This window comes from Hemitrygon akajei, chromosome 5 (assembly GCF_048418815.1).
Source record: "Hemitrygon akajei chromosome 5, sHemAka1.3, whole genome shotgun sequence".
NCBI classification, from domain to species: Eukaryota; Metazoa; Chordata; class Chondrichthyes; order Myliobatiformes; family Dasyatidae; genus Hemitrygon; species Hemitrygon akajei.
In genome coordinates this window covers 142,296,464-142,320,898 of record NC_133128.1, presented here as the reverse complement: position 1 = coordinate 142,320,898, position 24,435 = coordinate 142,296,464, and the positions used below count along the sequence as shown (strand labels likewise).

General features: G+C 38.6%; 1 protein-coding gene across 11 annotated transcripts in view; it reads left to right on the top strand.

The window, feature by feature from the left end:
• hdac4 (histone deacetylase 4) overlaps window positions 1-24,435 on the top strand; it is a 436,407-nt gene that overhangs the window by 196,797 nt on the left and 215,175 nt on the right. Inside the window, exon 1 of one of the 11 annotated variants that reach the window (XM_073046737.1) lies at window positions 11,107-11,263. The exons of the other annotated variants lie outside the window; for them this stretch is intronic. The gene's annotated coding sequence lies outside the window, so the exon portion shown is untranslated. Of the gene's footprint in view, window positions 1-11,106; window positions 11,264-24,435 lie in introns of those variants that run through there. 11 annotated transcript variants of the gene reach the window in all.

Genomic DNA, 24,435 nt, shown 5'->3' with positions numbered 1-24,435 from the left:
CTGTAAACTCCAGAGACTGTTGTGCATGAAAATCTCAGGAGATCAATAGTTTCTGAGATACGCATACTACCCTGTCTAGTACCAACAATCATTCCACAGTTAAAATCACTTAGATCGCATTTCTTCCCCATTCTGATGTTTGGTCTGAACAACAACTAAACCTATTGACCACGTCTGCATGCTTGTACGCATTGAGTTGCTGCCACATGATTTTCTGATTAGATATTTGCATTTATAAGCAGGTGTACCAAATAAAATGGCCACTGAGTGTAGAACACAGGATAGTAGTAGAATGATGATTTTCTGATTGGAGGTCTATGACTAGTGGTGTTCTGCAAGAATCAGAGAGGGGTCTGGTTAATTGAACACATCGGGACCAGTGCATTTTGGCTCAATTAAGCGGCTGCCCCAATTTGTGCATTGTATGTGTATTAGTTCCTAATAGTTATTGACAGAGGAATTAATCCAGTGTACACTGTCATGTTCTTTTGATTGCCTATAAATTAATAAAATCAGCATAGTCACCTAATGCAGATAATGGGTTATCTCCAGGCAATACTTTCAATGATTGCATCTTCTAGATCTTCACTTTCGTTGTAACATTCAAGATAATTGTTGATACCTTCAAATCCTTCGTAGTTCCCAACTGGTTGAAGTAGTGAAATGGTTACATTTCCACTCCTGGCTGTTTCTGGCATCTCCAAGTCTGAATGCTTGAAAACACCGTGAGCAAAACAGTACTGAATTGTCTTTCTGTTTATTTCTCACCAACTATCAAAGACAAAAATCACTGATTCTTTGACACAAACACACGCAACTGATGCTGTTTAAAAACTGTTCAGTCTGAGCACAGTGTAATATTGAACAGCCACACAACATGCACGTGACTGACATTAGTTAGAAACTGTTCAGTAACAGTCTCCTGTCCCATTTAAGTAGCATAATATCCCAAATAAGTGGCTGCCCCAGCAACATTCTCCTGTCCCAGTTAAGTGGCATAGTTTCCTAAATAAACAAAGGAAATCCCAGTTGTTTTCTCAATTTGTTTTTGTTGTTTTAAGAGTTGTCCCAAATATACATGTAACCCCCAGGTTCGGTGGCCTGCGTAAATCTAGGGGAAGATAGTCGCCGCCCCCGACAAAATGATGAAATCTCGTTTGTGTGGATGCTGCGTGATGTGTTTCCCTGTTACAACTCAGTACCTCGAAAGATCAGACAGTATACCATATGCAATTAAACAACTGAGCTTTATAATTCTTAAGCTGGGTACAGGGTTAGTACGAAAAACAGAAAGAAAAAGGGCCCATTTTAATGAAACAACCTATTGTGTGCATTGGAGCTCACGGTTTTCCGTCCTTGAATTCCCTATTGATTTCCTCCGAGCGTCGTTGACTCCCAGACCCTCACTCCAAGTCCACTCTGCCCTGTGGTCTACCAACTCGCTCCTCTCATTTCTTCTCTCTTCATCTCTCACCGACAAAAGACTGTTAGTACTTTCTCTCAGAGACACAAACAACACACCTCTCATTGGATGGTGCACATTCCAAAGCCCCCGTTATCTCTAGTTTTAACCCAAACACTTCTACTACAGAGAAGCCATTACATTAGCAGTGAAACCTTGCAGGGCGTTACATACAGCTGCCCTGATTAAACGATGGCCCAATTAACAATAATGATCAGTATATATTAATGATTTAGGTGAAAGTGTATGTGTCTGATCTGTAGATTCCCAGGTAGGTCCAAGTCAGAGGTCCCCACAGATGGGAGTCATGACGACCAGTGACCCTGTCAGTCACCTGAGTTGGAGGTTCATATGAGACTGGAAATTGAGGCCTAAAAGTCCGACCCATGGTCAGTGAGTCCTTGGTTGATACCCAGCGGTTGGCATGTTCTGAAGACCAAAGTCGGAAGTTGAAGTCCAAGGGTCATCAAGTCCAGAGGTAGAGTCCTTGTGGTTGGACAGTCCAGTTGTCAGAAGCCCATTGTTTGCGAATCTGGGCCAAAGACTACAGACTGTAGGCCCGATGCCTGAGTGTCCGGGTCAAGGACTTGAGGCTCAGAGGTTTATTTATTTAGAAATCAATGTTTTGCACCCTTTCAGATTCGGATTTATTTATCACAGGTTCTGTTGAACATTGTGGGAATGCTGTATTGGCCCTAGAATGTCTGGTGCCACTTGCACTCTGCCCCCTGCATATCCTTCGTTTTGTATTGGTTGTTAACACAAATGATACATTTCACCGTATGCTTACATAAATATGTGATAAATAAATCTGAAAGGGTGAAGAAGAGGTTCACTAGGATATTGCTGGGATTGAAGAATATTAGCTATAAGGAGATGCTTCCTCTGGAGAGTCAGAGGCTCAGGCAACCTGATAGAAGTATACAAAATTATGAGAAGCACAGTTGGAGCAGACGGTAAGTCTTTTTCCCAAATACTAGAGGCCATAGGTTTAAAGTGAAAGGAGGAAAGTTTAAAGGAGATTAGGAAGGCAAGATTTTTTTTTAACGGTGGTAGATGCCTGAAGCATGCTGCCGGGGAAGGTGGTGGAAGAAGAGACAACCATAACACTTAAGAGGCATTAGGCACATACATAAACAGGGAATGGAGGGATATAGACCATGAATGTGCAGATATGATTAGTTTGATTGGTACAGATATTGATGGCTTGAGGGGCCTGTTCCTGTTCTGCAAAGTTCTGATTATTGATTCATTGCAGTGTACTTTTTAAAGATTGGGGTTCATCTGGTGTTAAATTGTTGAAAATACCTACTGTAAAAAGGGGTTTGCCCACAACAAGATATCTCCAATTGAGTGGATGAAATTGAACATTTGTTTTAGTCTGGTGGTGCTAAGGGATGGTATGGGAAAGTACAACTTCATTGCATTGAGTCTTAATAAAGCAATATTATGTACTTTTGGCAGTCTAGCACATCAACAACTTTAGTTACAATTTCTATCATCCTTTTTGTATTACCTGCATGACATGTAAGTTTAGCTACCTAGGAGAAATCTTCATGACTCATATTGCAGGTAATAGTAAAGCCATTTAATACCGGTTCAAAGCAATCAAACTTGACCCATACTGTCTGGACAATTTTGGACAACTGAAGGCTTCTGTTGAAATGTCTAGGTGGACCATTAAATCTGGATAGTTTTCTCACCTAGTTTGACACCACATAAAGTTTATTTACTTTGCAATATCTGATAATATTTTTGCCACTTCACTGTGTTATCCAGTTATCCAGCAATCTGAAAGTGTTTTACAGTTTTGGTGGCATTGTGAAACAAAACTGGTTTCAATTAATTTAAAATGTCAGCCAGAATAATTTCATGGTTTCAAAAAAAGCACAAGTAATAAAAATCAGATGACTTGTTGACGTTGGCTATGGTATACATGCAAAATTATGTTCCCTAGATCAAATGTCAGCAATGAAAGAAACACCAACAGTTTTTTTTATTGTGATTAACTTATTCCTATGTGTACTTCCCAATAAACCAACCTTAATGTAATTTATGTGGGGCTTGAAATTGGACTGAAATGTGAAAAGCGTTTAAGTTAAAAAGTATTGACTTTGGAAATCTGCTGATTGTTTACTTTTATACCTTCAAGATAAATTGCTTGACTATTTGTTAGTCAGGGTTTTTAAATCCAATTAGTGTAGAGATTGCAGTCAGCAGCTGCTCTCTGTGTTATTTAATAGAAGAGCATCGAAAGTATTAACTAGTGCAGTTTTGAATTTTTACTGAAACTGGGTCATCTAGGTGTTTGAGACGTGGTCAGAATCAATCTGCTTTAAGACTGAACTGAGCCATTGAAATAAGATCTGTGGCTGTGATATTTATAGAAGCTCTTCCATTTGCATTTCCTGTTGTATGTTACAATTTGCTTTGGCATGAAATATCTATTTTCACCCACAGCTTCTCAAGCTGTGGGTGGCAATAGCTATTTGTGAAAAAATTATGCAGTAGTTTTTTGACTGATTTTCATTCATTGAACCAAAGTGTGTACAATACTGTTCCAAAACAGAATTAAAGAAAAAAAAAATCCCTGTGTTTAATGATTGGCCCAACCAGGTACTTCTCCCAGTTAAGCCTGGTTCTTGGCCCCAGTCTGCCAGAAGGTGAAGAGTTTACTGATAGTTTTCCAAATGCTGTACCAAATACAAATGAAAGGGGTGTGGGAAGGAGGGAGGGAGAGAGGGAGACAGAAGAGAGTTGTAGAGCTGTGAAGCTAATGTTGATCTAATCTCATATTTCTAATTGTATAATTCCCAAATGTCCAACATTGCAAGCACTCAGTGTTAGTCAATAGATCATTGCTCAAATGTCATTACATTTGTTTCAGTACTTAACACCTCAATCAAAGAGTGTTTAACTATGGGGCTTTTACCTTCAAAAGGACTGGAAAGGTATGGTGATCTGTTTCAGTCCTTGTAATGATGCACCATGAATCACTGGATTCATGCAATTGTATATAGAAAGAGCAGCTGTTCCAATGAAGGTTCCTGGACCTGAAATATTACCTGATTTGCCTTCCACGGATGGTTTCTGATCTACTGAGTGTTTCCAGCATTTGCTGATTTTACTTCAGATTTCCAGCATCTCTGGTGCTTTTATTTTCATTCTTGTAATTATGTCTTGTTTAACGGCACTAAATAAAATACCCAAGTAACCATTAATGACAGAATAGTTATTTTAATTATTTTATTAAAACATAAGTATTATAATTAAATTGAATTAATGTAATTAATTCAAAACTCCATGAAGCTTTTCAATTTCCAGTGCTAATTATAATAGCTAAAATTTTGGCTACATAGAAATTTTTTTATTGTACATGAATTGGATGAATTATGAAGGTTTGTGTATATACATCTGATATTACCTGGTTTTCCCTTAAACTATGTGTTAGTTACTCACTAAATATAAACTGTAGTTTACTCTGCACTCAATGGCCACTTTATTAGATACTTCCTGTGCCTAATAAAGTGGCCACTAAGTGTTTGTTCATGTTCTTCTGTTGCTGTATCCTATCCACTTCAAGGTTTGATGTGTTGTGCATTCAGAGATGTTCTTCTGCACACCACTGTTGTTACATATGGTTATTTGAGTTACTGTCACCTTCCTGTCAGCTTGAACCAGTCTGGCGATTCTCCTCTGACTTCTCTCATTAACAAGGAGCTTTCAACCATAGAACTGCTGCTCACTGGATGTTTCTTTTTATTTATTTGCACCATTTTCTGTAGGCTCTAGCGATCTTTGTGAATGAAAGTCCTAATAGATCAACAGTTTGAGATATTCAAACCACCCCACCTGGCACCAGCAATCATTATGTTCAAAGTTACTCAGGTCACATTTCTTCCCCATTCTTTTGTATGGTCTGAACAACAACTGAACCTCTTTAACATGTCTGCATGTTTTTATTCATTGAGTATGCACATAATTGGTTGATTAGATATTTGCATTAATGAACGGGTGTACCTAATAAAGTGGCACAGAGTGTATATTTTTAAATGAATTTTGTGGACTCATTTAGGGAGTGTTTTGGCACCAAGGAAAGGAAGATGAAAACACTAGATGCACAGGCAGTTTAACATCTGTAGAATTGCAGCTTTAACTTTAGTTCTATGGAATTTAACAAAATAGGCCCTTTTATTGTCTGAGGTGATGTTGTGCACTGATGGCAGGTTGGTAGAGGACAGTTGATGAGTGTAAAGGCCTTCATTTCTTTCAGTGATTGAACTGACATAAACTCTGAGCTTGGCCTCCAAATGTGCACAAGCATGTGTTATTAAACACAAAGTACACTGCAGATGCTGTGGTCAAAGCAACACGTACAACACGCTGGAGGAAAGCAGGTCGGGCAGCATCTGTGGAAACGAGTGCTGCCCATGGATGCTGCCCAGCCTGCTGAGTTCCTCCAGTGTGTTGTACATGTAATCATGTGCTATTATTGTGCTGCTGAAGTTGTTAATTTTGTAGTGCAGGTGAGATTGGTTAAACCATTTCTGTGCTCCTGAGAGGTTGTTTGGAGGTAAGGAAGCAATAATGCATTGAGAAAGGTTGGAGAAACTGAGGCATTGAACTTGAAAATTTGTTGTTTTATGGCAGCAGTGCAGTGCACTACACACAAAAAGCTATGAATTACAGTAAGAAATTTATATATACCGTTTTTTAATTAAGTAAGCAAATCAAAAAGAGAGCGAAAAATAATAGTGAGGTAATGTTTATGGTAGGTTCATTGTCCATTCAGAAATCTGATGGCAGAGGGGAAGAAGCTGTTCCTAAACTATTGAGAGGGTATCTTCAGGTTCCTGGACCTCCTCCCAATGAGAGGAGGGCATAATTTAGGTGATGGAGGTCCTTCACAATGGATGCCTTTTTGAAGCAATACCTTTTGAAAATGTGCTCGATGCTGGAGAGGCTTCTTCCCATGATCAAACTGGCTGAGTTTGCAATCTTCTGCAGTTTTTTCTGATCCTATGCAGTGGCCCCTCCATATTAGATAGTGATGCAGGAAAATGCAAGAAGAGGACAAATTTTTTGCGGTCAGCCAAATTTGAAGAGGGTTTTCTGTAGTCCTTCCTGACTATAACTGTCACTTCTTCATTGAAGTTGAGAAGGTCCAAGTTTCGTGTTGTTTTACCCACTTGTATTCTTGGAGTTATCATTGGTCCCACTGTAACTCTAAATGCACAGAATCCATGCTACCATTTCAGGAACAACTCTTAAGGCACTTAAAGATTGTTGAAGAGAATGCTGTTGATAACTCTTCCTTTATCAAACAGCAAGGAAACCTTGCTTTAGTTAGATTAGTCACCCTTCTTAAAGATGGGCCCCATTATCACTAATCTGAACTTTGTCTGTATCTGAGCAGCAGAGGGAATTGCAGCAATGAGGTTAGTAGTCTGTGAGCCAGGACCCCAAACTTGGGCCACCAGTACCAACCGGGGGGGGGGGGGGGGAATAATTCTTATAGTGATTTTTGGCAAGGTATACACCCCTAGTGCTAGAAAATATGTGATAGCATTACAGCGGTTGTAGCTTGTCTACAGCAAAGGCAGCCCCCAAGGACATTACCTCCGACCTGATGAAGGCATATGTGATCGGTGAGCAATGCTATTCAACCTTCAAGGATGAGAGACTAAAAGAAGACTCACCAGCAAAGAAATTCCGACCCAATGAAAATCAACAAGCTGAAAACATTACATGATATGTGTAAGAAGAGAGAAGTGAAATCAAATGGGAGGGCGATCATCTTGAAAGCAGACAGGTCTTTGTTCGGACATATCATAGTGATGACACAAGGGCGCAGACTGATAATCCCAAGCTCTCAGACATCCATCTCATATATTTCCTCTTCAAATCCTTTATCTCTTCCTTATTGTACCCTTCTGTTTTCTGCAGCCAACTGATTTCCTCAACATAGCCCCATAGTGACAAGAAAATACAGTCACTAAGACCATGGGCAGGCAAGGAAAATCTTGCTCCATCACCCAGAACCCAGGGACTTGACTAACCGCAGTGGCTGCACATCTTTGCCATTAAGTTTAGGATATACGTTTCTTCGCAAAATTAAAAGTATTGTATTCCTCCTTTAGCTTTGCTAACTTTGTATATCAAAGATAGTGAAGCTTTCCATAAATCCATTATCTTGCATCTATTCACAAAAACCTGTCAGAGGTTTAATGAGCATATAGTAAATATCAGATAGATTTGGTGTTCGTAGCATTATTTTGTTCTTCACTAAACAAAGGTTCATAGAAATCTCTTCAGTGAACATACAGTCGGCCCTCCTTATCCGCGGGGGATTGGTTCCAAGACCCCCCGCAGATGCCAAAAAACGCAGATGCTCAAGTCCCTTATTTAACCTGGCTCAGTGCGGTGGTCTTTAGGACCCAGTGGAGCCCCAGACCTTATTTAACATGCTCTATATGGTGGACATTAGGACCCAGCAGTGCAGCTCTGAATCTGCGGTGTTTCTGTTCAGGAAAATAATCACGATCACGATTGAAAATAAGGTGGAAGTAATAAAGTGATCGGAAAGAGGTGAAACGCTATCGGTCATTGGAAAAGCGTTAGGCTACAGTTGGTCAACGATTGGAACAATTTTAATGGAGCACGTGAACGGCCCTGCCCCGATGAAAGCTACAATTATTACTAAGCAATGCAGTGGTTTAATTATTGAAATACGTATGTTTCTTAAGTGTTTTATATGCATAGAAAGGTAAAATATGTACTATATACTAAGAAAAACGTTTGACTAACTGACGCTAAATAATACCAGATGTACCTGTTCCGACTTCAAATCCGACTTAAAGACGGACTCAGGAATGGAACTCATTCATAACCCGGGGACCGCCTGTACTTTTAACTCATTTCTAGATTATTTATAATACCTAATACAATGTAAATGCTATGTAAATAGTTGTTATACTGTATTGTTCAGGGAATAATGACAAGAAAACATAGTCTGTACATGCTCAAACGACGAGTGCTGGAGAGAGAACTTCTGGGTTTTCCCGATCCGTGGTTGGTTGAATCTGCGTATGCGGAATCCGCGGATAAGGAGGGCCAACTGTATTCAGACATGTGTAAAGAAAAAAAAGTGTGTACCTAGGTAACTATTATCATGCATGGAAGCAAAGCACTACTAAAAGATGTGTCCTCAATGAAATTAAATTTGCAAAGACATGGTGCAGGCACTAGGTTTAAATGCTACACTCCACTGTTGTAAAATTTTCCTGATCGGTTGCAAATGGAATTTGGTTTCATTAAATGCCACTATACCCCTGTCATGCAGATTTAATCAATGTTTCAAAATAATCATCAGTTCCAGGAAATTATCGTTTTTAGCAAATATAAGCTGTGTTTTTCTAATAAAACATATTAATGTAAAAACTTGCTGTCAAATGTTTGTTCTCATGAATTCATCTAAATGAATTTAAATTTGTGACAGAATTAAACTTTGCTGGCAGTTGTTGAAAAGTTGCAAAACAATTATCTATGAAAAGATCTTCAAAGCGCCTAATGCCCTTTCTATACCAATCATGAAATGTTGAGTCTTGCATAGAAGGTAGGAAAAGATGATTGTGTAAGATAGGACTAGAGAGAGAGAAACCATGAAGGCCATTAAATTTTCTAAACTGAGCCCATATTCTCAGAGTATGTCTAATAAGAGGATTAACAATTAGTCTAGGCAAGCGACAAGGGAGTGCAGATCCAAGAAGTGCAGAAGTAAAGAGATCCTTAGTAGAGTTCAACTCCATGGCCACCCATTTTGGACAGTCAGACTGATTATAAAAAAAGAACCAAAAAGTAAGACAGCGAATATTGGCTGCCCAATAATATAAATGGAAGTTGGGCTAAGCCATACCACCTTTTTTAGATTTTTGAAGGTAAGCTTTATTAAGTTTAGAATGTTTGTCCTTCCATAGATAGGACAAAATGATAGAATCTAACAAGTCAAAAAAAAGCTTTAGAAATAAAAATTGGTATAGACTGAAATAAGTATAAAAATTTAGGAAGGATATACATTCTAATAACATTAATTCGACCTACCAGAGACATAGATAAGGATGACCATTGTGTCAAACTCTGTTTTGTAGAATTTAAAAGATTAGCAAAATTTTCTCAAAAAAGATTCTTGAAGTTCCTTGTTTTTGTAATACCAATGTAAGTAAATTGATAATTAACTACTTTAAAAGGGAGGTCATGAAATACTAATTAATTACTCACTTCTCAATTCGGACATAAAATTTCAAAAGGTGTGGGGACCTTTTCTTGAATACTTTCATAACTCCCCTTTAGATTATTCTTTTTAATCTCTTACAACTTTTTTTTCTCTGTAAGTTTTATGGTTTCTTTTTGATGGAAATTACATTATAGTTTTGGTAGTAGGCATTATTATTTTTTTAAGTTTATATTTACAGCTCTGTGGGGTTGAATGCTCCGATTTTTTTTTACATATTGTAATGGTTGGCCTGGATTTCCATAGTGGGAGGTTGGGGAGGATACTAACTTTATATGATTTTATTCTGGGTGCTGTTTCCTTATTGTTAGGAATTATATAATTGATATGCTTATTTTGCACTGTATTAACCTTTACTTTGTTGTTGGGTTTTTTGTTTGTAGTTGGTTTGTAGAAATGCATAAAAAAAATTAATTTAAAAAATTGTGACAATGGTAGATGGCTTCAGCAACTGGAAATGCATTCTGCTATCTCTGGATAATTTATTTTTTTTATCTCTGTCATGTGTAATAACACAAAAGAATTTAAAAATCTGCATTCTTAGTCGTGTGGTATGTCATATTGTACACCCAGCAACGTTACACATGGTTCAGCTAGTTTTGTAAGAAAATCATGTGTTGACCTAGCAAGAGACACTTTGAAGAGACTTTGTACTTTGCCACAGTTCAGGAGACTCTTCTTTTAAATCTTGTTAATAATAATGAAACATCTTGATGTATTTATTTGGAAATTAAAAGTTATAGGTATTTCCAATGTTTAAGAAATATTTAAGAAGCACCAGCTCTCCAGAGCAACTCTGTCAAAAAAGAAACTGGGTGGTTTAGCACTTCTCTCTTGTACTGTCCAAGTAATATTTTACAAATTATTGCTAAAATTTTATTACTTCACCCTAAAATGCAGGGTGGTGCTTTTGTTTCTTGAGTATGTTGTGGACTAGCTGTATGCATGTTGTAAGATCATTTACTAGCTAGTGGAATTTGATTGGGTGTATTGTGGAAATATTAACTTGTGTGGCTTGATTTAATGAGACTGGTTTAGCTGTACTGCTGGTCTGGGGCTAAATACATTCATTGAGTTTCAGGAAATGGATGACTGTGCAGTAAGTGCTCAGTATGCTTGACAGAGTGTTCTGATGTCATCATTAAATTCTGTAAGCAAATAGCTTGGGCAAACCTGCCTTGTTCTGACGGAAACTTAATTTCTTTCTCATCAACAATTACTTCAAGTTTGCAACTGCAGTAAATGGGGAAGGTAACCATGGGTACCGTCTGCTTCATAATACTGAATGAGTGATTTGTCTTGGCTTTTATCAGCTGGGAGAGGATTTTTAACAATTGTATCAAAGGAACGCTGAGGAAAACGTTTGCAGCTAATAACCATTGGATGTTAGTAGAGAATGTCCTGGATTACTAGCTTGTTTTCTGTTCTGTGCTGCAGTGGAATGTCGCTAAATGTGGCTTCCTGATATTAACCTTTCATGGCATGAAGTTGTGGCCATTGATATTTTAATGGTAAGAGAGAGCTATTCTATTAATTTTCAGTAGTAACATACTATTTCCCAACCCCCTAGATCTTTTAAGGCAACAGGAGAAAAATAGAAAAATCTACAGATAATTCTTTTTAACTTGGAATCTGCAATCTGCTTGGTAATAGGATTTGGAGTTATTAAAAATCAGCTTTTAAGAAAAATCTGCTTTTTTGACATTTGTATTTGAGAATAAGCACACTGTATATTTTGTACTTTATATCTTTTGTTTCGAAAAGAAACAATTGTGCAATAAAAAATTCTCCCTGCTTGTGAATGTTTTTTGTAGATATTTGCTGTGGTGTTTTTTCCCTCAGTTTTACCTCTGATTATTGTCTCTATTTTGTGTGGGTGTCGCAATCAGGTGCTGCAGAAGCTGTAAGAAGAACCTGTAGCTAAAAATAACCCTGATCTCATTCTGAAGCAGTGTTGACATTTGTTGCAAGGTAGACTATTTTAATACACACTTGCTGTTTAATTATATTTTCTGTTTGCCTTTGCATTGGCAGACAAGGCAGTAAAATTGCACAAAAATGTAAATGCACCATGGTGGGTGAGGTAGAAATGATCTTTCTTTGAATAGATTCGATGTTGAAGGAATGTTCATATTGGAAATCAGCAAACAAAATACTGTGAGTAAAGCTGTTAGTTACTCTCCTTCCTCTGATCCAGGGGTTATGGGTTCAAGTTTCACTCCGGTGATCTGTCCTCAGGCATCTGAATTGATACTATGATCCAGTATGACTGTAAGGCATTAAACTATATTCAGACCCCATCTGCTCTCTGGGTGTGCATAAGGGATACCATAGCAGCTTGGCTAATATTTACACCGTAAACCCAAAGCTTAGAAAATAGGGTCATTGTCAAAGGGCTCTTGAGACATGGCTGCTGCATTTCAAATCTCAATCCTTAGAGAACTTCATTGGGTATAAAATGCATCATGTTGTCTTGAACATGAATGTTTTAGAGCCATAGTTTGTGTGTAATTTATTTCACAGGAGAAATCTCTGGATGTTCCTTATTGCTTGTTGATTAGTTCATAAAATAGTTATAACCGTAATAACAGTTAATGGTTGAGTTGGAAAACACTGCTCAATATATTAATATACACCTTTTGACAGAGTAATATGAAATTTGAATTGTGACTTTATACTGATAATATGCTAATAAATCAATATATTCAAGTGGTTTAATGATTGCATTTGCTAAACAATATGTATTTCTTAGGTTTTGCTTTATGAATTCTTAGAAGCAAATTAACTGTTTTCAAAAGGTGGATTCTTTTCTTTCTGACTTTGTTTTTGAATGGGCTTTAACCATCATAATAAAATAACAAAGAATTATGATAGGAATACCTTCTATGGTTGTCTAATAAATTTAAGTTGGAGAGGTGTCTTTCATATCACCCTCAAAGGCAGCAATGGAATGAAGGTTACTTAGTGCTAGTGGATTTTCTTTTGCTAGTATTAGGGTTGTTAAATTCTTCATATATTTTCAATACCTTTGTGATTGTAGGATATTTACAGGGAGTGGCAGAATTTCATCCATTCTTTCTTTTGTGTGTTTGAAGGAGAAGTTACTGAATATTTATTCCAGAAGCATAAAAACTAGCCATTTTTGGTTCAACCACTGTGGCAGATTCATGTGAGGTTAGTTAACTGAGAAGGGGTGAGGAATCAAACCCACTCTGTCTGACACATCATTGATAGCTAAAGGTTTAAAGGGAACATTTTTTATGATAACCCTATCTACTACTGTAGGTTTAATTAGTCTGTTTTTTCATAGCATTTAATGTTGTTATTTTTCCTAGGTGCTTTTTGTCTAAAGATTTGTCCTTTTTTTCTATGAAAGAAAACTACAGCTGACAATAAACAATCTGCTGGAGGAAATAATGTGGGCCAAGTAACACCTGTTCAGGCAAAGGGATGGTCAACATCTCAGGTTAAGATCTTACATTGGGATCCTGATGCGAAATCTCAATCTGAATCATCAACTATCCCTTTGCCTCCACAAGCTTGGCCTGCACAGTCCCTCCAGCAGTTTGTTTCTTTTTACTCCAGATTCCAGAATCTACAATGTCGTGTCTCTATTTCACTATTTAAAATTAAAAGCATTGAACAAGCTTTGCTCTGCTTCTTATTTCAGTATAAGAAGTTAGTGTGAGTTATTTATGGAACTGTCTGCATGTAATTGTCTATTTAATTGCTCTACATAGGATGCATCTTGTGCACCTCCAGCTGTACAGTTTTTGTTGCTATTGAGTGAAATTGGTCAAATGACTGTACGGGGAAAGTGAGTGAGCTTCAGTTATGTTGGCTAATAACTTTTTAGCATGCATTTTATTTTTGAGTGGTCCAGAGAACTTTTATGCCCTCTGGAAAATCACCAGAATGCAAATTTATAAGGTCAGCGATCAAGCAGAATTTTCAAATATGTTAATTGGAATTACAGTGCCTTCAAGAAGTATTCAGTCCCATAACTACCTTCATATTATACTGTATATTGAAGTAGGAATTTTTTGAGCTAATGTACAAAACATTGTGCATCATGTCAAATCAAAAGAAAAATTCCAAAACCTGTCATCAATTCACTAAAAATTAAAAACCAACATAGTGAGGCTGAAAAAGTATTCATTGCCTTTGTAATTACTATGCTAACTTTCCTCAGGTGCAATATGTTGTATTACCTTACCATCTCACCCAATTTGTTGATGTAGAAAACTGGAGGATCACCTGTTTTCAACAAATTCATAAGAATGTTGTAAACACCCCACTCTCTGTGAGGTCCAACACTATGGTCGATGTTCAACAGAGCGAATGAAAATGGAGACATTAGTGCGTTTAAGGCAAGACAGAGAAATGACAATAGTGAAGCACAAGTCTTGGGAAGGGTACAAGACCTTCTCAAAGGCACTGAACATACCTTAGAGCTCAGCTCAGTTCATTGTGAAAAAGTGGAAAAAATATGAAACCGCAGCCACATTGCCTAGGTCAAGAAGTGTGGCACTTGTAAGAGAGGCCTCAGTGATGGCAACAATCACTCTGACTTGCAGAAGTCAGTGGCTGCAACTGGAGATGATGTTCAGGGCTCCACAATCTCTAAGGCCTTACACAAAAGGGTATTTATGGAAGAGTGGCAGGGAAGAGGCCTTGCCGAACAAAAAAAGGATATCCTTGTCTGTAAAGATTTTGCAAAATGTCACTTAGAAGATACTGTAAAGATATGGAAGAAGGTCTTGTGGAGTGGATCGTTTTGGCCTCAACTGTGTGTGTGTGTGTGTGTGTGTGTGTGAGATAAATCTAATACTGCACTTGGGGTAACACCATCCATCCTGTAAAGTATGGTAGAGATAGGATCATGCTATGGGGATGCTTTTCAGCAGCAGAGACTGGAAATCTGGTCAGGATTGATGGGAAGATGAATCCTGCTAAATACTGAGAGATCCTGGATAAAAACCTGTTGGCCTCTGCCAGGAAGCTTAAACTGGCGAGGAAGTTCATCTTTCAGCAGGACAATGACCCAAAGCACTCTGCCAGAGAAACCATGGAGTAGCTTCAAATTAAGAAAACTGATGTTCCAGTCGGAGTCCTGACTTCAACCTGATTGAGGTTCTCTGGCAAGACCTCCAGATTGTTGTCTAACTAACCTGACACAGCTTAAGCAATTTTGCAAGAAAGAATAGGGCTGCATTACATTGTGTAAAGCTAATAGAGACTTGTCCAAAAAGACTACTGGTTGCAGTAGCTATGAGAAATAGTTCAACTAAGTACTGAGCAAAGGGGAATGAATATTTTTGAATGGCTGTCATTTCAGTTTTTGAATTTTTAGTTATCACACTTTACATTTTTCCCCGTTTTTGGGGCTCTAATGTGAAAAAAGGAGTATGTGATTCACAAATAAAAATTCTCAATTAAATTGAGCAAAATTCCTGTTTCTAATATTCATTTATGTGAGCAAAGAGTTGAGGGCTGAATACTTTTAACAAGGCATTGTAATTATAAGCTAATATTAGCTCTCATTTACCTGAATGAACAGATTTTTATTTAGCTGAAAGGAATATCAGGAAATTTGCATTGACATTTGCATTTGCATCAGGTATATATCTCCCTTATAGAATTTGATGAGAATAAGGTGCTACTTATGAAGAAAGAACATGTATTATTTTTGCAAGTGGTTAGAAATGATCCTGGTGTGGATTCATATATCTTGAGCACTGTGTAATACATTCAGACTATTTTTCCATTTGGAAAAGTATTTATCCAAAACAGTTAAATAGAGATTTGAATTAGATGGTTTAATTATCTAGTCAGAGCTTTGTAATGACTATTGTTGAGTGCTTAGTGCTGCTGCACAGTATGGGAGGAGCATCTAAGCACAAGGTAAAGCAAAATACAAAAGCAGTGCTTAATTTTAGACAACAGCTCTGACTCCAGGACACTGAGCTTGATTATGCTGAACTTATGGCCTTATCATCTGCTGTGTTAAATCCTACCGTGTTACCAATCTTCAGCAGTTTGAAGTTCATTGCTTATTCTGTCAGTAGCAGCAAGTTATTGAAAACACTACCATCATATTAGTGGCAGAGAGAGGCAACTATGCAGGTGATAACGTGCATCTTGTTATTAGCTGAAATACTGTTGGAAGTATTATATACAGTGGTCTTTTTTAATTAGGTATGTCAGACTGCATTAAAAACAGAAATTGCTGGAAAAACTCAGCAGATGCAACAGCATCTGTAGAAAGAGAAATGAAATTAATGCTTCAAGTTGAAGACCACCTTGTCAAAGCAAATAAAAATATAGATGTTGCTAATTCTGGAGAGTGGTTGATCCCAAAGCCTCTGTTGTCAGTTATTCCTTGATATCTACCTGTATTTAATTGTCAACTATTAGCAAGCAAGCTCTTGAGTTCTACACTTAAACATCCACACGTCCTTTCAAGCTGCTCCTACAAGCAAATAAATTGCAAACACGAGGAAATCTGCAGATGCTGGAAATTCAAGCAACACACACAAAATGCTGGTGAAACGCAGCAGGTCAGGCAGCATCTATAGGAAGAAGCACTGTCGACACTTTGGGCCGAGACCCTTCATCAGGACGGATGAAGGGTCTTGGCCCAAAGCATCGACAGTGCTTCTTCCTATAGATGCTGTCTGACCTGCTGCGTTTCACCAGCATTTTGTGTGTGTTGGTTGAGCAAATAATCGGAGAGGAATGTGAAACCTGACACTGAGCCTAAGCCACAAACAATAAGAGCCTTGCTAGTATGTGCGCAATCTCAGTTCCACCTTCTTGTCTTTCCTTTGTAACCTTTCACCTTCTTTATAAGAATATATCTGGATAGAATTTCTCTTGTCCTCACCTACCACCCCACTAGCCTCCGTATCCAGCATATAATTCTCCGTGACTTCCGCTACCTCCAACAGGATCCCACCATCATGTGCATCTTGCCTTTATCACCCCCCACCCCCCTACTTTCTGCTTTCTGCAGAAATTGCTCTGTATACAACTCCCTTGTTCATTCATCCCTCCCCACTGATCTCCCTCCTGGCAAGTGGAACAAGTGCTACACCTGCCCCTGCACCACCTGCCTCAGTACTATTCAGAGCCCCAAACAGTCCTTCCAGGTGAGGCAACACTTCACCTGTAAGCCTTTTGGGATCATATACTATGTCCATTGTTCCTGGTATGGCCTGCTGTATCTCGGTGAGACCCAATGTAGATTGGGAGACTGCTTTGCTGAGCACCTACGCTTTGTACGCCAGAAGAAGCAGGATCTCCCAGTGGCTACCCATTTTAATTCCACTTCCCATTTCCATTCTGCTATGCTAATCCATGGCCTCCTCTACTGTTGCGATGAGGCCACACTCAGGTTGGAGGAACAACACCTTGTATTCTGTCTCGGGAGCCTCCAACCTTATGGCATGAACATCAATTTCGTGAACTTATGGTAATAACCACTCTTTACCCCTCCCCCCAATTCCCCATCACCTTTTACCTCTCTCAGCTTATCTCCTTGCCTGCGGATCGCCTCTCTCTGGTGCTCCTCCCCCTTTTCTTTCTTCCATGGCATTTTGTCCTCTCTTATTAGATTCCCCCTTCTCCAGCCCTGTATCTCTTTCACCAATTAACTTCCTAGCTCTGTACTTCACCTCTTCCACTTTCAGTTTCATCTATCATCCTGATTTTCTGTCTCTTTCTCTCCCCCCCTTTTAAATCTACTACTTATCTTTTTTTCTCCCAAAACATCGACTATACACTTTTCTATAGTTGTTGCCTAGCCTGCTGAGTTCCTGTGTTGCTTGGATTTCCAGCATCTGCAGATTCTCTGTTGTTTATCCGTTGTATTTTATTTATTTTATCTCTTGCATCCAAGGGAGTAAAAATCTTTATGTTGCATTTCCATCGCAATGTACAAGCAATAAAGAAGGGAAATGTGGGAGGATATTGCCCAAGCACTAAGATCTACCTCTACTTTCACTGCCCTTTAAGAGAGTTCAAAGAATTATGACTGCAAAAGAGTAAAGTGCTCTTCATTTCTGTCTTAAGTGGACAAACCCATATATTTACATAAGTGATATCTAGTTCTAGATTCCCCTATGAGTGGAAACATTCTTTCTACATCCCCCAGGGTTGGCTATATTTAAGACCTATTTCACACTCTTGTACAACAGCATCGAGGTCTAATCCCCTCCAACCTTGGATGAGAGTAATCTGTCCATTTCAGGTAATAGTATAGTAAGCCTTCACTGAACTGCCTCCAGCACATTTTGTATATCCTTTGGCCAAGCTTCTGTCATTTATTTTTGCATGCTCTTGTGAAGTACACTGGATCATGCTGCTATTTTGAAGCCAATGTAAAACCAAGTCATTGTCAAGATCTGTAGGTCAATCAGAAAATGTTTAACGAAGGAATCTGAAAAGATAGAACATGGAATCTTGCAGAAATAATAAAATCAAATTGAAAAAACAGTGAGGGGAATTATTTAAAATTTTAAGAAACCAAATTGAATTCTAGCTATGGAATCATGATCAAGCTATGTTCTTAATAAGCTGACATTTCACATTAAGGATTAAGATTAAAGTATGTATAGAAATGGTCAAAGAATTATGTTAACACTGTATAATTACTACAGTATGATTTCAGTGTATACAATCTTTTCCAAGATGTTGCTTTTGCAGCTGCAGAGTCTTTCACAGCAGCAGTGCCTGGGTCCCAGTGTGAGGTACAATGTGCTGTTTAGACAATTTAAATGCTGGCCCAGATCAGAGATAAGGGCCAATTTTGCTCGCTCTCCATGATCTTCACTCCTCTCTCCAAGATGTGAACTCTTTTGTTTTTCCGTTGTTAGGCCAATTTAAACACTGGCCCAGACAGACTGAAAAGACAGGGTGTTAGTCGGAATGAGAGCCAATTTCACTTGTTCTCCACGATGGTCATCTCCATGGCACTGAGGCTATGAAGACTGCCGCAGCTGCTGTGCTCCATGCCCACTAATATGATGAACTGATAAACAAGGGTTTGGGCCTACTTGGGCTGCTCCAGGGTTCAGATCTGGGGACTCATTTTTGGTTCGGAATGCTGTTGTTTGCTTTGCTTGTTTGTATGATTTGTATATATGTTTTTCTCTTGCGCATCAAGTGTTGGTCTTATATTTTTATTTTTTTCTTTAAATTGGGTTGTTTTAGGTTTCTTGTTTTGTGGTTACCTGTGAACAAGCAAATCTCAAGGTTGTATATTTTATACATTCTTTGATAATAAATGTACTTGAATCTTGAATCGTTATCCTTTTCTGCTTAAAAGTTGAGGGGACCTGATAAAAGTTAATAAATTTTTTTGAGGCATAGATTGTAATCATTTGATGAGGGCATTTTGAACTTGTGGGAATATTATTATTTCAGAAAGAAGGCTATGTATTTCAGATGCAAAATGGCAGTTTCAGATTATTAGTTATAATACAGAAGGGGTTATTAATGGTCATAAAACACAATGAATGTTACTAATAAGTGTGAGGTGAGAAAAAAGTAATTTCTCCTTTCATCGCTGATCAGCAGATCTTTGACTCTATGTACCATTTGAAGTTTATTATAAAGTGTCTTGACAAATTTGATTTGAGTTTATTCAAGAAGTGACAAGATGATTGAGGTTAGAGCAGTGAATGTTATTGCAAACAACACATTTAGATCATAATGCCATAAGACGTAGGATCAGAAAAGGCCCATTTCGCCAATCAAGTCTGCTCTGCTGATCAATCATGGCTGATCTTTGTTTCCCCTCCTCAGCCCTGCTCCCTAGCCTTCTCCCCGTAACCATTGATGCCGTGTCCAATCAAGAACCGATCAAGCTCTGCCTTAAAAAGCACCCAACGATCTGTCCTCTACAGTTGCCTGTGGGAATAAATTACACAAATTTACCACCATCTGGCTAAAGAAATTACTTCACATCTCTGTTTTAAATGGGCACCCCTCTATCCTGAGGCTGTGCCCTCCCGTCCTAGGCTCCCCCACCATGGGAAACATCCTTTCCACATCTACTCTGTCTAGGCCTTTCAACATTCTAAGGGTTTCAATAAGATTCCCCCCCCCACCCCCAACCTTCTAAATTCCAGCAAGTACAGATCCAGAGCTATCAAATATTCCTCATATGATAACCCTTTCTTTCCTGGAATCATCCTTGTGAACCTCCTCTGAACTCTCTCCAATGCCAGTACATCTTTTTTTGGATAAGGAGCGGTACAGAAGTCTGAAGGCACACACTCAGCGATTCAGGAACAGCTTCTTCCCCTCTGCTATCCGATTCCTAAATGGACACTGAACCCTTGGACGCTACCTCACTTTTTTTTAATATGCAGTATTTCTGTTTTTTGCATGTTTTTTAATCTATTCAATATACGCACACTGTAATTTATTTATTATTGTTGTTATTTTATTTATTATTTTTATTTTTCTCTTCTATATTATGTACTGCATTTAACAGCTGCTGCTAAATTAACAAATTTCACGTCACATGCCACTGTTAATAAATCTGGTTCTGATTTTGATTCTGAAACTGTTCACAGTACTCAAGGTGAGGACTCACCAGTGCCTTATAAAACCTCAGCATCACATCCCTGCTCTTGTATTCTAGACGACTTGAAATGAATGCTAACATGGCATTTGCCTTCCCCACCACTGACTCCACCTGCAAGTTAACCTTTAGGGTGTTCTGCACAAGGACTCCCAAGTCTCTTTGCATCTCAGATTTTTGGATTTTCTCCCTGTTTAGAAAATAGTCTGCACATCTATTTCTACAACCAAAGTGCATGCCCATGCATTTTCCAGCATTATATTTCATTTGCTGCTCTCTGGCCCATTCTCTGAATCTGTCCTTCTGCAGCCTACCTTTTCCCTCAACACCACCTGTCCCTACACCAATCTTTGTATCATCATCTGGTTACAGCGAGAACGTTCAGGCGACACTAGAATTGAACTTCAAATTCAGATGCTTCAAGTTGTCTTAGTGTCATGCTAACTGTGGCACTTCCATGGTGTGGAGTAAAGGGTCTTGGATGCAGTTATTCATACTGCAGGTGCATTCTACTCCAATCTCTTCTGGAGTTTTAGTTCCTGTTGCATTAGTGAGCTTATAGAAACTGTGGTGTCAAAACATGCTATAGCTAACAGGTAGTATTTTAATATGTGTTTAATTGTTGTTGGACATGTTGTATGTCATAGAGATTATGCAGATACTGTGTTAAATACATATAATTATATCTGTTCCTAGATTGCAATTTTGTTTTAGTTGTTCAGTTGCTCCTTTTTCATATAGCAGTTGTCTGGAAGTCAGAGTCTGAATATCCTCTTTGTGCTTTCATTAAGATCTTGAATACTGGCAGTTTTCATAATTTCTTTAGACAAATTGAATGAAAGCAATTCTATTTTTCTATAAAATATTCATGAATTGCAAGCCTTTTCTGTTAACGTGGGTTACATTAAGTAGAAAACTTTTTCCCTAGTTTCATGAGGGCAGAAGGAGGTCAATTATAATCAATGTTTCTGTCAGGAACTTATGGCATTTGACTTGTTTCTGCACCATAGAAATGTGCAAGTCATGGCTGATACAGAGCATGACATTCAAATCAAAAGAAGCGTCTGAATTTTAAAGCCTGAAAATATACAATAAGTTAGCAGTTTTTATTTTCTGAAGAGTCATAAAAAATCTATAGCAAAAAATTAGATATGCCTTATTCATTGACTGGGTTACGTATAATTTATAATTCTTTACACAGTATTTTGTTAATAAAATTTATAAATATAAACATTGGTGTATTTTAAAAGTTTACACGAATGATCAATGAGAAATTGAAAATCCAGCTTACAGTTGACAATATAGAGTAGCTTGGGGAGTATGGACCGCAGGGAAGGGGAAGCATGAATGTAGGTAGGCTCGGTATTGATACACGTATAATTGGGCGTGAATTTACTCTAAGTAACATAGATATTGAATGTGCTATTACCTGCAGAAAACCATAGCAATAATAAAGAATTAACTCTGATAGGTACTGGCAACACATGCAAAGAAGTATTCTACAAGCTCTTTATCTGGCATTTGCAGTTGCTTCTGAACAAAACCCCATGTATAGTATTACAGTAAAGCCAAAATTGATGACATATTCTGGATGTGTGCACATCCAGTAACTCTCAAAATCAGTATAATCTAGGATGTTGTAACCTAGGATTGGCAAACTTGTCACCATCCGAAGTATTCTTTCCACTGGCACAGTATAGACTCCCAATACTCATGTTGCCTACTTCAGCAACACTCCCAAGTCTGCTACCTCTACAAACGCAGCAGGAACATAAAAATGTCACTAATTGCAGGTTCCCCTCCAAGCTGTTGTACCATCCTGATCTAGAAGTATGTTGCCAGTTTTCCTTTGGTCCAAGTCCTGGAACACACTGTTGGAACACCAGTTAAATGACAGTAGCTCAAGAAGGTGGCACAGTGTTGCCATCTTGAGGAGAAGTAGGGAAGGGCAATAAATGCTAACCTTGGTAGCAGCATCTAGATCCCAAAAAATGAATAAAGAAAAAATTGATTGCCAGTAAAGGAATTCCCAGTCTTTCAAAGTGTACCACCATTAATATATTATGTGAACTGCAGGAGGAAGCAGCTGAAAGCAATGCTAACTTTTGTATATAACCAAGAGGAAGTGAAAACTGACCCAAGGTGCTGAATGGCTAGGTGAAATTCACAGTGTAGAATATTTAAAAAAAGCAAAAACAGTTCATTCTTCCCTTGAGCTTGCTCTGCCATTCAATATGATTGTGGTCGATCATTCACATTCAGTCCCTTGTTCCAGCCTTCTCCTCATTTCATGATTTGGTTTCAGCTGCTTTCTGAAAAAGCAAACCCTACAGACTCACCATTTCATCTCAGTCTAAATAGGCTTGTGTCTTTATCCTTAGACTATTACTTGTCAAGAGCTCCTTGTCATTAGAACATCCTTTCTGCATCTAATTTGTTCAGTTCTGTTAGAAATGTGTACAAGATTCTCCCACCTCTTTTTTTTTCTAAACTCTAATGAATTTTAGCCCAGTTGACCCAATCGTTCTTTAAAAACTAGTCCTGGTATCAGCCAGGGTATATTTTAAATGCATGTAATTTTCAGTGAATTTTGGAAACACAATGTTATTTGTGCTTTTGGGTATCTGTTATTATGCCTATAAAGGCATCAAAAACCTCCTCTGCTGGAGGTTTTTTTATTCTGAGTTAAAGAGCTGACATTCAAACCTGTTTGTCTTCAGTCCTTCATGATTGATTTCAGAGTCAGATGTAATATCACTGACATATCTTGAAACTTGATATTTTGTGGCAGCAGTGTAGCACAAGATATAAGAATTAATGTAAAGAAATAGTGCAAAAGAGGAACAGTGAGGTGGTATTTATGTGCTCGGGGATCGCTCAGAAATCTCATGGTGGAGGAGCAGAAGTTGTTCCTAAAACATTGAATGTGGGTTTTAAGGCTCTTGTATCTCCTCCCTGTTGGTAGTAATAAGAAGAGGGCATGTCCCAGATGGTGAGGATTCATAATGATGGATGCCATCTTCCTGAGACACTGCCTCTTAAAGATGTCTTTGATGGCAGTGAGAGTTGTGCCTGTGATGGAGCTGATTGAGTCTACATCCTTTGACAGCCTCTTTCGATCCTATACATTGGAGCCTTTGTACCAGACAGTCATGCTACCAGGCAGAATGCTCTCCCATACATCTGTATAAATTTGCAGAAGTTTTGGTGACATAAGAAATTTCCTCAAACTGGCAATGAGGTACAGCTGCTAGCATGCCCTTTTCACGTCTGTATGTTGTTTAGCTTAGAGCAGATCCTCTGAGATGCTGACACCCAGGAACTTGAAACTTCACCTTATCCAGCAGTGACTTCTCAATGCTGGCTGGCATCTCTTCTCCTTACTTCTGCTTCCTGAAGTCCACAAACAATTCCTTGGTCTTGCTGACTTTCAGTGCAAGGTTATTGTTGCACCACCAGCCAAAATACCCTCAATCCCTCCCCCCACTCCAGTTTCCATTATTCCCTTGTCCATTTACCCCTTCCCACCAATTTCCTTCCTGGCAATTATCCTTGCAAGCAGCCTAAGTGCTACACCTGCCTATTCAGCTCCTGCCTCATCTCCATTCAGGGGCTCAAGCAATCCTTCCAGGTGAGGCAGCACTTTACCTGCGAATCACCTGGGGTCATCTTTTGTGTATAGTCCTCTGGATGCAGCCTCTACTTTGGTGAGACCCGTTTTAAATTGGGAGACCACTTCATCGAGCACCTCTGCTCCATCTACTAAAAACAGAACTTTATGGTGGCCAAACATTTCAATTCCAATTACCATTCCTGTTCTGACATGTCGATCCATGGCCTCCTCTTGTGCCACAATCAGGCCACTTTCAAGATGAAGGAGCAACACCTTATTCCGTCTGGGCAGCCTCCAACTTGGTGTTATGAATATCAATTTCTCCTTGTAAAAAAGAATTCCCTCCCCCTCCCCTCTTCTATTCCTCACTCTGACTTCTTTCCTTTTCTCACCTGCCTGTCACCTCCCCCCTGTCCTCCTCTTTTCCCCTTTTTCCTGAAGTCTACTCTCCTCTCCTGTCAAATTCCTTCCTCTCTAGC